The sequence below is a fragment of the Macaca thibetana genome, chromosome 17 (assembly GCF_024542745.1).
Source record: "Macaca thibetana thibetana isolate TM-01 chromosome 17, ASM2454274v1, whole genome shotgun sequence".
Taxonomy (NCBI): Eukaryota; Metazoa; Chordata; class Mammalia; order Primates; family Cercopithecidae; genus Macaca; species Macaca thibetana.
In genome coordinates, this window is record NC_065594.1 from 76812535 (window position 1) to 76828675 (window position 16141).

Below are 16141 nucleotides of genomic sequence, written 5' to 3' on the forward strand. Positions count from 1 at the left end.
CCCACCACCTCTGGGCCCATGCAGTTGTGTGTTGTGGATCCATTGGCTGTGTGTGAGCAGGAGCAGATGGGGTCAACCAGTGCCATGAAGCAAACAAGAACAAAGGAGAAACTTACAGAGTAAGAAATTGAAGAGGCTCTGGGACATGAAATAGCTTGCCCATAAATCTCATGGCTAGTTGGGGCATAGCAGAGATTACATCCATAGGTATGACTCTCAAGCAATTATAAGTATCTAATATGGCATAATATGAAGACTAACTCTCCCTCCCATCTCAGAGTGATAGCATCTTATTACCACACTTCTTGGCTTAATCTTAAGACTTCCAGCTCTCTCTCCCACCCCCGGGTTCACCCTGTCTCTCCCACTCCTGTTTCTAGCTGCTCATCTATACTTTTCAGCCACCTTGTCACTAGCTCACCTTGCTTCCCAAGCTGGTCTGGGGACTGCTGTGCTCCAAAATGTGAACACACACAGCCCTTCTTCTCCCTCATCTCCCTTATTTCTCCAAACACTGACTGCAAACACTTAGTCAGGTCATGAAAGCACCAAACTTTGTCTGAAGGATTTAACACAATATCAGTGCTTGACAAAAAACAGAAGGTAAATTAAAATAATGTTAACAAATGTAGGTTTGATGGAAAGACACTGTGTTTGTGTTTGACAACTTATAATTGGGTGTCGGACCTCACTGGCCTGACAGTTCATTTGCTGCTTCTTGCTGCGGGGAATATCATAATGATCTTTGTCCTCCACAGGTCCCAGGTGGCTACCATGTAGCTGATCTCTCCAGAGACCTTTCTCTCTATTTTACCACCTCTCTTCTCTGAGTTCAGCCTTCCTCAAATTCTCCTTCCTTCTTGAGCTGCTAAGGGAAAACAGAAATTTCTTATTATTTAATTTGTACAATAATTTTGCTTTCTTGTCTCTATCTTCCCACTTTAGACTACCCTTAGGCCCCACCTGTTATCACCAAAAATGTCATTCACATGTTTTCCATAAAATAAATAAATAAATAAAGTCTCTACAATTTGTAATACAAAAACAATTCCTTCTTGTTCTTGCATTACAAATTTTAAATTCCTTTAAAATTACAGTGTTTTTATGACTTTACATGTATTAGATTAGAAATCTCAGAATAATTATATTGACATTTCCTCCAACAATTACTGAAAACAGTTTAAGTGATTTTTTGCAGGGAATTTTTTTCCCTGGGGTATATCCCACTGGGGTTACACAGTCATTTATGTTTTTTAAAATCACTTAGAACAACTTTTCTCTGTGTGGTTTTGTCTCCAAATGGATAAATGGGTAAGGTCATTTATGGAATTTTACTTTCAATTCTAACTAATTCCTTTTTAATTTATTTAAATTTTTTAATAGACGATTTACAAGTTTCCAAAGTAAAATCTGCAATGTGTGGTATGCATCCTTTTTCACCTCTTGTTCCTCTCAAATCAATCTGGACCTGGCATTCATAATGGTCTTTGCAAAATGCAGATCCTGGGACCCTTCCCCCTTCCTGCTTGCCAACATTCACTCGCTGCTCCACACACTTTAGCATGGTCGACTGGGCTGTGCGTAAGGGCCCTTACCTCCCCCTCCAGCTCCTTCTGCATTCTTACTCTTGATGCTCCAATTAAAACTGAATTCAGTCAGAGGCTTGAAAGTATCAGGCCTTTCTTTTGCTTGAGCTTTTGCCCATTTCACTCCCTTTGTTTGAAGCCCTCCCATTGCTCACATACTGTGTGGTTTCACCCACTTTGTTCCTTTTGTTCAAGCATACGGTTGTGGCTAATCTGCCTTAGGGAACAGGAACCGCCCCTTCTTGAAGGCCCAAGCTCTCTGCCCCACACTAGGAGAAGATCCTCTCCACATGCAGGGAACCTTTATAATAATCAAGGAAATATGTCATTTGAGCAACAAATGTACAGGTGTCAGCCTGTACTCCATGGTGCCAGCTATAGCCGCTCCAGAGGGATTCTCTGTGGATCAAGGTCCTCTTCCATGCACCCATGACACTCCACGTACATGACGTTCAACACACTGTCATAAACATGCCTGCTAATGTGTCTGCATCCTGCACTGAAATGTATACTTTGCGAGGAGAGAGACTTTGTCTATTTGATTCACCATTTTATCCTCAGAGAGAAAAACTTGTCTGACTCTAGGGCCTCCACCACCCCGCATAGGGTAAGCAGCCGAGTGCTCTTCTGCAGTCTACACACTGCACAGTCACACACAGCAGCCCTGCCTGGCATAAAGTACTTTCTCATGAAATATCTATCGAAGTAATTAATCCTTGACTTTGACCTGTACTTCCTAATGGCTTTATTGCTGATCCTCTTTTTCTTTTTAAATTTTATTTTCGGCGTTTTGAGCATTCTTTAAACATCAACTTCTCTGAAGCAGATTGCACTACCATTTTTCAAAACAAAGACATTGAGGCTTGCAGTGTGACTTCATTCCACAAGCCACAGCCCCCACCCTCTGCACCAAGATGCCCACCTGATCCACCAACAATGACATGCCTTTTTTTTTTTTTTTTTTTTTTTTTGAGACGGAGTCTCTCTCTGTCGCCCAGGCTGGAGTGCAGTGGCACAATCTCAGCTCACTGCAAGCTCCGCCTCCCAGGTTCACACCATTCACCTGCCTCAGCCTCCCGAGCATCTGGGATGACAGGCACCCGCCACCACGCCTGGCTAATTTTTTGTATTTTTAGTAGAGACAGGGATTCACTGTGCTAGCCAGGATGGTCTTGATCTCTGGACCTTGTGATCCGCCCTCCTCGGCATCCCAAAGTGCTGAGATATGCACTTTTTATTTGAAAGCTGGCTTCTTCTATTTTCAGTTCTTTGAAGGAATAGTAGGTGGTGTAGGAGAGGATGCAGCTGGAACCATTACTGTTGGTTCTGCAGAGACAGCAGGCCCTGTACTTCGCCTGTTTCAAAGCTTGGGATAATTTGGAAGCAGAAAGTTCACAATCGCTACTTTGTGGTTTTACCCTCATTATTCATTTTGTACACACATGTGGTTGCAGCTAATCTGCCTTGTGGAACAGGACCCACCCCTTCTCCTTGAATGCCCAAGCAGTCTGCCTCACACCGCAAGTAGACCCTCTCCACATGAAGAAAAGCTTCAGAATAATCAAGGAAATACATCATTTGAGCACCAAGCCTCCTTTCCTCCACATTGTTAACAGAATTGTCAAAATACCACTTTTGTTGTAATTAAGATTCTTCAAAATATGAAGATATTCATGGAGAATGCTTTCTCCCACGTTCCATGACAACAGAGCTGTGTGCTACAATGAGAGCCTGATGCACCCTTTACAACCTGCATTCTAAAGACAGGGCAGCTACTCTGTCAGCCCCTGGTTGGGCCCTTTTTAGTCCTTCTCTAAAAGTCTTCAAAACTGGAAATATTGCACTGATAAAGTATTTTTAGAACTGTGCTTTGTGTTTTTCTGCTTAAACAACAGGGAGAACACATGTAAGTGGTATAGGAGGAGGATCTGGACATAGATCTATCTCCTCTTCAAGCATTCTTTCCAAGTGTCCTTGTTTTGCTTCCTGAAATATTTATATGAGCAAATACCTCAATTTATCATAAGGAAAGTCTGGGATGACATAGTCAAATACACTCATCCATAAAAGAAGATAAAAACTCACAATGGATACTGAGGTGGCCAACTGCCGTTCAACATTTAGATCTGTTAACAGCAATAAGTAAATATTGGTGAAATCGGTTTTTTTCTTTCACTTCAAGAACTGGGCAAGTACATCGTCATGGAAATAATTCTCTGAAGAGCAGATTTAAAGATTTGTGTTGGGAAAGACTAAAGGTGACTCAAGCAGGGGCAGAGCTCTTAGGCTGTCCAAAAAATTCACTTATTTTTTTTCTTCTGCATTTAACAGTTTTACAACCTCACTTTAAAAAAAAAAAGCATTTAACATGATTTATCTGAAATTATTTTTCTATTAGTTTTATATGTTTCTATCTTTTCATAGGCTTATTTTTTATCTTTTTAAATGAGTGTTAATTTTGAATGAACAAATGATGTTTGCCTCACTAGAGTGTAAGCTCTATGGGGAAAAACCTTTCCCCACTATGTTCTCAGCAACAAATACATAGCAGAACATCAATAAATACTTGTTAAATAAATAACTTTTCAGAACCACCTACTATGAGTAATAATGTCATTAAAATAAAAGTGTTTACTGGATTCTTACTCTATGATTGATACATTCTGAGGATTTTACATGGATTCTTTCATGCAATGCTCACAAAACTCTACAAGATAGGGATGATTATTGTTATAGTTGTACCAGATGAGAAAATAGAGGACCAGAGAAAAACAGGTATGAGACAAGTTACAGACAGGAACCAGCAGACTAGTCTGCAACCAAAGGCAATTTAACTCCAGGATCAGTTAAACCATCACCCTCTACTGCCTTTGAGGTCGGAGACACAAGGAAGGAAAGTAATCAATATGACAAAAAAAAAAGTGGAGTCCATCCCAGAATACTCCAGGGTTTGATTATGTTTATATAGGTAGCCCTCACTGTATATGATTCCACTTTGCGTGAATTTCAGTCATCATGGTTTAGTTGAATAATGTCAGTGCCCCAACAACTTAGGTTTTTTATTGTTGTTGTTTGAAACAGTCTCACTCTGTCCCCCTGGAGTGCAGTGGCATGATCTCAGCTCACTGCAACCTCTGCCTCTTGCGTTCAAGTGATTGTCCGGCCTCAACCTCCTGAGTAACTGGGAGTACAGGCATGCACCACCATGCCTGGCTAATTTTTGGATTTTTGGTAGAGACATAGTTCCACCATGTTGGCCAGGCTGGCCTTGAATTCTTGACCTTAAGTGATCCACCCGCCTCGGCCTCCCAAAGTGCTGGGATTATAGGTGTGAGCCACTGCACCCACCCAACATCTTCATTTAAATTTTAATTCCCATGATAGATTGTGAATAATGACACGAAGTACACATTTTGCTGCAAATTCTTCACTCCTTAAATCACTTTGTGAATAACAGATGTACATCGTGATCAGTAACCAACCTAACCACTTCTTTCATAGTGTACTGGTGATCGGTTGCTATTGCATTTGTTATTTGTTCAGTTTCCACGCAGATATGTAGTTGTGTTGCCTCTTTGTCTCCCCGCGACAGACCCATGTGACATTTTATAAAGATAGGCAATCAAGAGACGGAATTGGCCAACAAAGCTGTCCAACAAAAAATGAAAATTGATAGCATTGGATGTGAAATTCAAATCAAACATAAATGGATTCATAGAAGCAATAGCCGGCCATAGGAAGGTTGATGCTGCTGCCATTGAGAGACTCAGTATGCAGCCAGAGGAGCTTAGTGAAGGTGAGCTTATCAACCTAAATAGCGAAACGGTTGTGAAGAAAACAATGAAGATGTCGTAGAGGAAGTGAAGCTGGTAAGAAGAACTTCACATTAAAGGAATTCTCAGAGACACTTCAAGACATTGAAGACACAAAGAATACAATGCTGCAAGCTGATCCAAATTTAGAAAGGAGTATGACAATTGGATAAAGCACTGAAAAGATGCTGGCTCCATGTTGTAAGTTTTATGATGAGAAGAAGCTAAGCACTGCCTATTCTCTCTTTTTCTATGGAAATTAACTTTTATTTCTATAACATATAAAAGGTATAATTAGGACTTAGATAAAACCAATAATCTGCACACATAAACAATAATTATGTGAAATTAGGTTATTTATATATCTGTTTAAACCAGAGGGAGGAGGAGGAACAGGATGAGGTCCAGTAGGCCCACCGTTAAGTTCTCCTTAGCTTCTGTGTTCAGTGAAAGTAGCTTGCCAGGCAGTGCCTCAGGATGACAGTGTGGGGAAGGGGAGTGGGGAGTGGGGGAGGAGTGATGGTGAGGAGTTGTGAGGCTTCTGGGCACAGCTGTGTGGGAGGCACTTGAGGAGAAGCATGCCTGAGATAGAAACAGTCTTGTCCACACCCAGCAGGTGGGACTTGTCAGTGGGAGATGAGCCAAGGGTCTTCGCAGCTCCCAGTTGGCTCTCCTTAATATGATTGTCTAATGCGGTGCAGGAATAGGCAGGGATGAGAGGTCAGTCCACAGAAGGGAAATTGAAGGGAGCAGCCACCACAGGTGCCTTGCCCAGTGCTGGCACTTATGTGCACAAGGGCTGTGGCTGAAGGGTGCTGACAGCAGAGCTCACAGAACTCCTGCATTTCAAGTTTCAGATACATTCTGGGAAGGGCGAACTGGTCTATGAGTCACATAATACACAGAGGGGTGCTGATAATCCAAAAAACTTAGCAAAACACCTTTCGTGCCCATGATCCAGGCTTCAGGGAGCCAAGAAGAAAGCCCAAAGCCCTGCCTAGGCCTGCAGGGCTCACGTCCACTGGGAATCCTCCCCAAAGCCTCTCCTGACACTTGTGTTTTTTGTTTGTTTTTTGTTTTTTTTTTTTTTTTTTTTTTTTGAGACAAAGTCTCGCTCTGCCCAGGCTGGAGTGCAGTGGCGCGATCTCGCCTCAGTACAACCTCCGCCACCCGGGTTCCAGCGATTCTCGCGCCTCAACCCCGTGAGTAGCTGGGATTACAGGCGCGCGCCACTGAACCGGTAAATTTTCATATTGTAGAGCTGGGACTTCGCCACGTTGGCCAGGCTGGTCTCGACCTCCTGGCCTCAAACCATCCGCCCGCCTCTGCCTCCCAAAATGCTGGGATTACAGGCGTGGGCCACCGCACCCGGGCCATAGTTTTGTTCTGCCATCTTGAGAACAAGCTGTCGTAGTTATTTCGTGGCTGAAATGGGATCCGCTCATGATTCACCGTCATTCCGGGAATGATCACAAACATTTTCCTAGGACCTTCGGATCCCACTTCATCTGTTTCACAGGAGACGACAGCCAGCTCCTGCCGTGTGTGAGCCTTCCCTACCAGACCCCAGCCATCATGGGGCAGACGCCGTGGTCATAAACTGTAAACTTGGTTCCCCTGAGGTTGGATCTCAGTTTGTCAGTATAACTTTCTCCTTCACGAGATACGTCGGTTGGATCAGTGAAGATAAGACAGTTGGAATGATTTGCTCTTTTTCCACTTTCTGGCTGTAAGAAGAAATGTCTTCTGATTTTCTTCTTTTCCCAAGTATATACAGTAAGTGGAGCAGGAGCCCCAATCCATTCCTTTTTTTAATCCCTGATTATATGACATCTTACTGTGATACTTTAAGGGGAGAACTATACTTAAAAGTCCTCCAGGTCCTCCACTTCTCCCAGCCGGTTATGCGGCGGTTGGGCTGCAAAATCAAAAACGGAAGCAAAGTCCTCCAAGTTCTCCACTTCTCCCAGCTCGTTATCGGCCGTTTGGGCAGCAGCACCGGAACCGGAAGCAGCTGCATCTGTGGTCGAGTGCAGGCTGGATACGGAATTGGGTCTTCCTGTTTCTGAATATGTAGCCTGAGATCTTATTTTCTTTCCTTCTTCTTCCTCACCATCACTCTCCTCATCAAAGTTCAGACTATCTGAGATACTATTGTTTTTGGAAAATCTTCTAAAGATCTGGCTTGGAAGCAGTATCCCAGGTGTTTTCCCCATCAACACTCTCTTCGGTATTTTCTCCCAGAACAAGGGAGCTGACTGGAAGAACATGAAATTTGGTTTCTAAATCTTGAGCATCTGGCTTCAGGACAGCAGCCGGACCATCAGTGCCATGAAGACGACGTTGCTGTGGGGCATAAGAGAATCCACCAAAGGAGTGCGCTCCTCATTGGCTTTGGGCTTCACCCAACTTAGCCTGCCTTCTGGATTTGGCTGCACCATGAATGGCTGAAGGAGCTTTTTTCTCTGCTTCTTCTTGAGCAGTGCTTTCTGATTATCCAGCACCAGCTGTTAAAGCTTCATCATCTCATCATGAAAGACCCTGTCCCCACTGGAACCAAGCTGGCAGCGCCAGGCGTCCATGCCCGCCGCCGTTTAAGTGGCAACCATGTCCCCACTCCTAGCTACCCGTGGCTCTAAACTACTTTTAAGAGCTTGTTGGCTGGGCATGGTAGCTGACGCCTGTAATCCCATCACTTAGGGAGGCCGAGGCAGGCGGATCAGGAGGTCAAGAGATCGAGATCATCCTGGCCAACATCGTGAAACCCCGTCTCTACTAAAAATACAAAAATTAACTGGACATGGTGGTGTGCGCCTGTAGTCACAGCTACTCAGGAGACTGAGGCAGGAGAATCGTTTGAACCCGGGAGGCAGAGGTTGCAGTGAGTTGAGATCATGCCATTGCACTCCAGCCTAGCAACAGAATGAGACTCCATCTCAAAAAGAAGAAGAAGAAAAAAAAAAGCATGTTTGGAGAGTCTAGCAGAGGAGCGCAACTACTCCTATACCTTTGATCGAAGACTGGTCCTCTTCTCTGGGGGATGGACGTCCTCTTCCACAGAGTGCGCACTTATTGAGGGACGTACATAAAGCGGTGAGGGAAGAAGAGCACACACACCTAGCTAGCCAGGTGGCTGAATCAACCCTGGCAATCAATAGGGTAACAGACGTCTCAGCCAGATCGCTCTCATATCCTAAAGCACTCTTAATAAATTTTTTACAAATAATGAAATACTTTCATCCTCAGTGTTTGTTTTCTAGTACACTAAATATTAATTTTACTATTTGCATCATTTTTAGTACATTTACAAACTTGACAAGAGTAATGTTTTCACAAAAAATTTTTAAAGGTTACAGAAAGAATTTTCACATTGACTATTAAAACCATTTTGCATGGTTTCAGCTTACATCTGCAAAGTAGGGACAACTAGTATTCAAAAGAACTTCATGAGTAAATAGTAAATGTCTTTGAACTATGAACCACAAGTTCAGATGATTCAAAGTATTGCTATCTTCTTGCAATATGTGTCAAGGGAAAGGCTTTAAGACTCTACCTAGCTTACAAGTCCCATGGGAAAAGCTGATTCCATGAGAACAGGAAGGTATAAGGAGAAAAGGGCTGGCTTTTGAGAAGCAAGAATCTGAATTATATATTGGCTTATCAATTGTATAGTCTTGAGCACTCATTCAGTAGCTGAGACTTTAGTCTCATCTGTAAAATTTAGAGTAACACAGTTTTTGCAGGATAGTTTGGTGTATGAGAAAAAATATGCAGGCGTGTGTATACATGTGATGTGGCAGAGATCACTTCAAAGGGCAGCCTGCTGTTTTGGATGACTGTGGACATCCCCATGGAGGGCATGGCCAGGTCTGCATGGTTAAGGTCAGGCCAATAGCTGGGGCTAGCTATGTGGCATCTTGGATTTTCTAATAAAAATTTTAGATATTCCAGAAAAGATTTGCAAACTCTTCGGTTTCTTTTCACATATACTTGTTTCTCTGATTCCACATTCATAGAAAACCTACCTTAGCTTCTCTGTTTCTCTTTTTGTTTGAGTACAGTACAAAGAGAATCAAATTTTAATAACTACTATTATGTGTTTACATATAATGAGGCTATTTCCATGTTCGCACAGATGGTCTCAAATAACTAAATGTTATTACAAGTAGTTCTCATAAATATGGAGCTTCTCTACTAGTTTCTTTGATCTCTATCAATAAAATACTGTTATTTTGATATTCATTTTTGTAATAAACTTTTATACTATGCTGGAAATTTGCTAGAAATGTAAATTGGTTATGTTTCTTTTGTAGGAGAGTCAGAAGAAGGGTTTTTTTTTTTTTTTTTTTTTTTTACATTGAGCATGCTCCTGCCTGGAGTCTGCATAAATATATTTGGGTTGGTGGTTTGTTAGCTGGGATCTGAAAGACAGTTGAGGGATGCCAGAGTTATCCTTGGAAAGAGTCTTGGCTTCTGCTTGTCTCTCCAGCTTGAATCTTACTACTTCTCCACACATTTTCCTCTAAACACCCTGAGTTAGGGGTCTATTTTCCTGAAGCTCATGTTTTTCCTCATCTCTGTACCTTAAAATAATGTAATAGTACAAGAAAGAGATGTGACGGACCCAACTCAGGTAGTGCCAGAGTGGATGAAGAACAGGTCTGATTGGGAAAGAAGTTAATTAACCAGATCCAAGTGCCCTGGATCCCCATGTAAATTCCTTACCAACATAAGAAGACCTATTGATATCTGCCCCTGTATGCAACTGCCTATCATTTTCTCCCACCAGCCATAGGAACCATGAACTTTAGGCACCCTCCACCCCCTGTAATCTGCCATTTGTTCTATATTCACCTTTACCTGGTCTATTAGCCTGATACAATTTTCTTCCCAATTTTGCCTCCTTTAGTTCCCAGAGAAAACTTGCTTTATCTGACTCTGGTGGACTGAGTATTTGTGCCCCACCCCTCCAAATTCATATGTTAAAGACTAATGCTCAGTGTGGTAGTATTTGAGGGTGGAACTTTTGGAAGGTAATTGTGTCATGAGAATGGAGCCCTCATGAATCGGATTAGTGTCCTTATATAAGACACAAGAGAGATGATCTCCCTCTTGACTATGTGAGGATACAGCAAGAAGCAGCCATCTACAAACTAGGAAGAGAGCCCTCACCAGATACAGGCTCTGCTGGCACCCTGGTCTTGGAAATCCTGGCCTCCAAAACTGTGAAAAATAAAATTTGTTGTTTAACACACAGTCTATTTTTTTTTTTTTCATTATAGCAGCCCAAATTGACTAAGACACTGACCTCCCTTGGTAGAATTAAGCACTTTTACCAGTTGTTCAAAAAGCCCCTTAAGTATACTTCTGCTAAGATATAATATGTATAAAACATAACATGTGTGTGTGTGTGTGTGTGTGTGTGTGTGTGTGTATATATATATATAATTTTGTTGTTGTCATCAGAGTTACTGTTAGGGAAATCACTGTTTTTATTTAAGAAAATACGCTGAAAAACTGAAGTTAACAAAAGGTAAGGCCTCAGGGGGATGAGTTAGCAGGAACACAGAGTTAGATTAAAGAACTGTGTCCCCAGAAAGGCAGTATGGAGCTGGGAGAAGACAGAAGAGAGAGAAGTTGGTAACAAGCTGAAGATATATAAAGAACATGGCGGAAATTACCAGAAGGTAGAAATTGCCGGAATCATTGAGAGACTTAAGAAGAGAGAAATCTAATATTCAGCTTAATATCTTCTCCCATATCGTGATGAGACAAAATCCTCTCGTGCCATTACTCCAACTTATCCCCAGTGAAAGTCCACTTCCCGTGGTGGCATCAAGAGAGTGGAATTTTGGGGTGTAAAGGAGAAAGATCTGTAGCCTCTGTTTCAGTTGCCATCAAGACAGAGAAAAAGGGACAGGGATCAAATAAAACACATAGTAGAGAAAAAGAATTCTGAAGACAGAGGGTCACCATGTCGACAAGGAAATTTAGAAAAAGAAATCCTTCCTTCATTCCAGATCCCTGCCTCTACTCCCCACTGTGAACCACGTACAGTGCCAGTAATTTCCCCACCTGTAAATTTAGAGGAATAAACTAGATGGTCCCTCAGAGCCCCTTATGCTTTAATATTCTATGAATCTATAAAGCTTTGCACTGAACTAGGGGAAAATGATAAAAGTTGTGTCCTGTTGTAGAAAAATGTTTGGTGATATGAATTAACTTGATTAGGCACAGGAGATGATATAAATAATGACAGTCGTTTAACACCTAAGTAAGAAAAAGAAAAAAATTAAGAGAAGTATTCTCATGGCACCCAAAAATGGCTTGTTTAGATTCTTCTGGCAGCTTTGTAGCATCTGTTCTAAAAATTATGATGTGTTTTGAAATTACTACCTGAGTGTATATACAATGTGTGTCAGACGTTTATGTAATTATGTTCTTTAAAAAAAATAGTTCCAGTATCTGTTGGATACAAACATGCTGATATAAGCGAAAATCAATTCCCCATTCTCTCCAAACCTGGCAATTTAAAGATAGTTAACATAGGCTGTCAGGTAACAATAATAAAGGATTGATCAATCAATTGATTAAAATACAATTATGTGGAAGGAAAATATTAAATTATATCTATTTATCCACCAGAAGCAATTATCTGATTGTGTTTAAGTAACTCCAGTTACAAAAAGCTACTATTTGGAAGAAGAGGAGTAAATGTGTTGGTTAGGTCTACCCATATAAATGATGGAAGGTCTGTCTGTTTGCAGTGGAGAGACTAACGGAAGGAGGCAGGGGAAACTGTTGGAATTTCTAAAATGAGCAGATATTGATGTGACTAAGTCAATTTTCCATTAGTCATTTATTAACTGGATGCATACAGAACCAGTGGCATACTGTGCAAAGTTCTGGCTCCAATGCTTATTGTTTGTATGATCTTAGTTACTTAGCACACACACATATGTGTGTATTACTTTGGTTAGAAAATTTTGTCAAAAGTAGGGAATTAGAGAAGGTATTAATTATATAAGAAATAAGTAAGTGTTCTTTGTTGTAATATTGGAAGGAAAATTAAAGGATTTAGAGACAATACAACGTAATTGTAGAATGGGTATAGGCACCCTGGGAAACAGAAAGGGCCTGCTATGTATTTATTGCCTACTATATTCCAGACATTGGAATAGGCCCATTACCTGTGGCAACTCATAGAAACTGTCTAACATTCTAAGTAGTTATTATTATATCCATCTTACAAGTAAAGGGTTTGAGGGCTCAGGGATGCCAAGTTAATTAGCTAAGATCACAGAGCTGGCAAATGGGTAAGTCATGATCAGGCTCAAGCCTGTAGACAACAAACTTATGGCCTTTGCACTGCTGCATGGCACTTCTGTCATGATTAGGCATGGAGCTTGTAGCCACTAAGACTAGATATCTGAAGCAGCATTTCTTAAACTTTTGGGTCTCAGGACTATTTTACATTCATAAAAAAAGTATTGAGGACTTAAAAGAGCTTGGTTTAATGTGATTAATATTATCACTGCATAGCATTTGAGAAATTAAAATGGAAAAAAATTTAAATTATTATTTTAAAATGAGAATTATAAACCCATTACGCAGTGGCACAAATAATATATATTTATAAAAAATAAGACTTACCAAAGCAATAAATACTAGTTAGAAGAGTGGCATTGTTTTACGGTTTTTGCAAACCTCCTTAATGTTTGCCTTACAAGAGGATAGTTGGGCTCTAATTCAGTAATTTGGATATGTTGTTTTGGTTGAAATACATGGGGGAAAAAGGAGTATATTTAAGAGTCATTTCAGATAATTTTGGACATTCTTCTTTGATACAACACCAAAACTCAACACATGGTAATTTCTTAAAGATTAGTTGCAGTGTGGAATATCTGAAACGTTTCATGTCTTTAAGTTAAAATTTTTGCCTATGTTCACTTGGAATAGACCTTTATTCTTGTTTGATATTTTATTCTTATGCAATATTCATTTGGAACCTCTTGGTTTATTAAGTTAAACAGTTTCCTAATATTGACATACTTCATTATTCAATGCAAAAAAAATAACATTTGCTAATGTTACCCCAAATCTCATCAAAAAAGCCTTTAGAAGTTTGGAAGCTGTCAAACTCATGAGACAGATATAAGTATTCCATAATTCTAATTTTCACATGAAAGCTTGAACTCTATTACTGGAAACAAATGTTGTCAGTTGTGTTCCCTGAAAGGACAGGTGCATTTTGTTGATTTTCCAAAACTCTTGGCCAAATGCAGAAGTCTGAAAATCACAGTTTGTCTATTAGTCACTCTTTCGAAAGAAAATAATGTTCCACGAAAAAAAGCAGCTAGTTCGGCTTGCAACTCAAATAATTGCAGAAGTGCATTTGCACAAGACAGCTATGGACTGAAGAATACAGAAATGCTTTACACATACTCCCCATTTTGTCACACACAACCTTAAAAGCATGTTCATTTCAGAATCTAGATGTTTTTAAAATTAATAATACATTTTACTGCTTCATTAGGAACATTTTGAGTGAGACTGAAATATTCCTTTTTTGCTGTAAGTATGTGGAGGTGAAGAAAGTGATGACTATTAGCACAGCTTGATACCACTGCCTTGGTTTGTGCTATGGGACCAGCAGTTAGACCCACCATTACATTTGCATCAGCAGGGTCAGTGATAAACAGTGAGAAGAACAAAACACATTTTTAATAGTATTACAAAAATAGCTTTGACATCTTGGAACCCTCAAAAGAATCCAGAGGACCTTCAGAGATATGCAGATCACACTTTGAAAGCCAGGGTCTAAAGGAGTATCTTAATGATTACATAATTTAAAAATGTCAAACTGATGCTCAGATAAATTTGCTAAGCAAAAGCCTAAATGTGTATGATTTAATTAAATAAAAAAAACCTATGTCTTACAGCATTTAACGTTTGCAGAGAGTACAAGAGTAGGCAAATTATGTCAATGCACACAGAGACACATAGATCCTCCCTCAACCTTTTTTTGGTTTAGGAGCTTCTTTAGGTTGGATCAAAGTCATGGAACTTTAAATTATTATTATTATTATTTGAGTTGGAGTCTTGCTCTGTCTCCCAAGCTAGAGTGCAGTGTCAAGATCTCAACTCACTGCAACCTCCACCTCCCAGGTTGAAGTGATTCTCATGCCTCAGCCTCCCAAGTAACTGAGACTACAGGCATGTGCCATCATGCCAGGCTAATTTTTAAATTTTATTAGTAGAGAGAGGGTTTCACTGTGTTGGCCAGGCTGGTCTCAAACTCCTGACCTCAATTGATCCTCCCACCTCAGCCTCCCAAGGTGCTGGGATTGCAGGCGTGAGCCACCATGCCCAGCATATGTTCTATTTTAAAATGATCAATGGGAAGAAAACTTACTTTCAGAGAAAGACCCAACACTTTGTCACATCAGCCCTGTTAAAGTTTCTGAACTTCTTGGTGAACGTAAATTTTATACAGTCCTTCAGTATTAGGAAAGGTCTACAAAAGGAAGAGGAAAAAGTGCGAATGAGAGGGAGATAATAAAGGAGGAGATGAGGTGTTGAGTAGGTGACACAGTGGTTGAACTTGCCTTCTTTACGTTACTCCAAACAACTCCTTCCAGGTGACGAGAATCTGCAAAATTGTGGAGGATTCCCTTTTAACATGATGTATTAGTAAGTTCTCTTATTGCTATAAAGAAATACCTAAGACAGGGTAATTTATAACGAGAAAAGGTTTCATTGGCTCACAGTTTCACAGGTTGTACAGGAAGCATGGTAGCATCAGCTTGACTTCTGGGGAGGCCTCAGGAACCTTACAATAGTGGCAGAAAGCAAAGGGAGGGTGGCACTTCACATGACTGGAGCAGGAGGAAGAAAGAGAAGGAGGAGGTGCTGCACACCAGATCTCATGACAACTTGCTATTGTGATGACAGCACCAACAGAATGTGTTAAGTAATGAGAAATCACCCTGATGATCCAATCACCTCCCAACAGGCCCCACCTCTGACATTGGAGATTACAGTTCAACATGAGATTTGGGTGGGGACACGGATCTAAACCATATCACATGGATTTCCATTTAGCATTGTCATAAGTAGATTTGTTTCCTTAAAATTAAATATTTGAGGTACTACTGTATATTTTAAAATACACAATCTGGATGGTAATGTGTACAGATAACAAGAAGCCAGCATCGATTTAATGTTCACCATACATGAGGCATACTTCTTAAACTGAGCAGGGATCCAAGTCAGCTGGGCTGAGACACCTGAACTACATGGGTTTATAGATTTCTACATTTTACTCATACAACAATAAGTACTAAGAAAACTTGCAAACGAAGCATTTTTATTTTGTAGAAAAGCAGCTTAACCAATGGTTAAAAGTGTAGCCCCTGAAACAGACTTGCTTGAGTTTCAGCTCCACTTCCACCATTTACTATATATGTTACCTTGGGTGAGTCCTGTAATCTCCCTGTGGTTCAATTCAGTTCCTTCTATGATATGGATATCAAGATAATAATTTCTAATTCATAGAGTTATTATAAGGGTTAAATGAGTTAATATACGGGAAGTGCTTACAACCAAGCACTACAAGGAGTTTGTTCTCATTGTCACCAACATCACAATCACTATCATCATTATTATATGGTTTAGCAGCTTTTCTCACTTACTTTTAAATAAAATGTCTCCACTGTAGTAAACTCCAAGCCAAGTAGTGAA

At 40.5% G+C, this 16141-nt stretch overlaps 1 long non-coding RNA gene across 2 annotated transcripts; it reads right to left on the minus strand.

Annotated features, from left to right (window-relative positions):
- Positions 1–568: 568 nt before the first annotated feature.
- Positions 569–15861, minus strand: LOC126940234 (uncharacterized). 2 transcript variants are annotated; one of them, XR_007720682.1, is made up of 3 exons: positions 15167–15861; positions 14814–15050; positions 569–865 (listed from the first exon to the last, which is right to left on the minus strand). It is a non-coding gene; the product is annotated as an uncharacterized LOC126940234 (long non-coding RNA). The 2 variants fall into 2 exon arrangements; XR_007720681.1 differs by having other exon boundaries at positions 569–868.
- Positions 15862–16141: the final 280 nt, after the last annotated feature.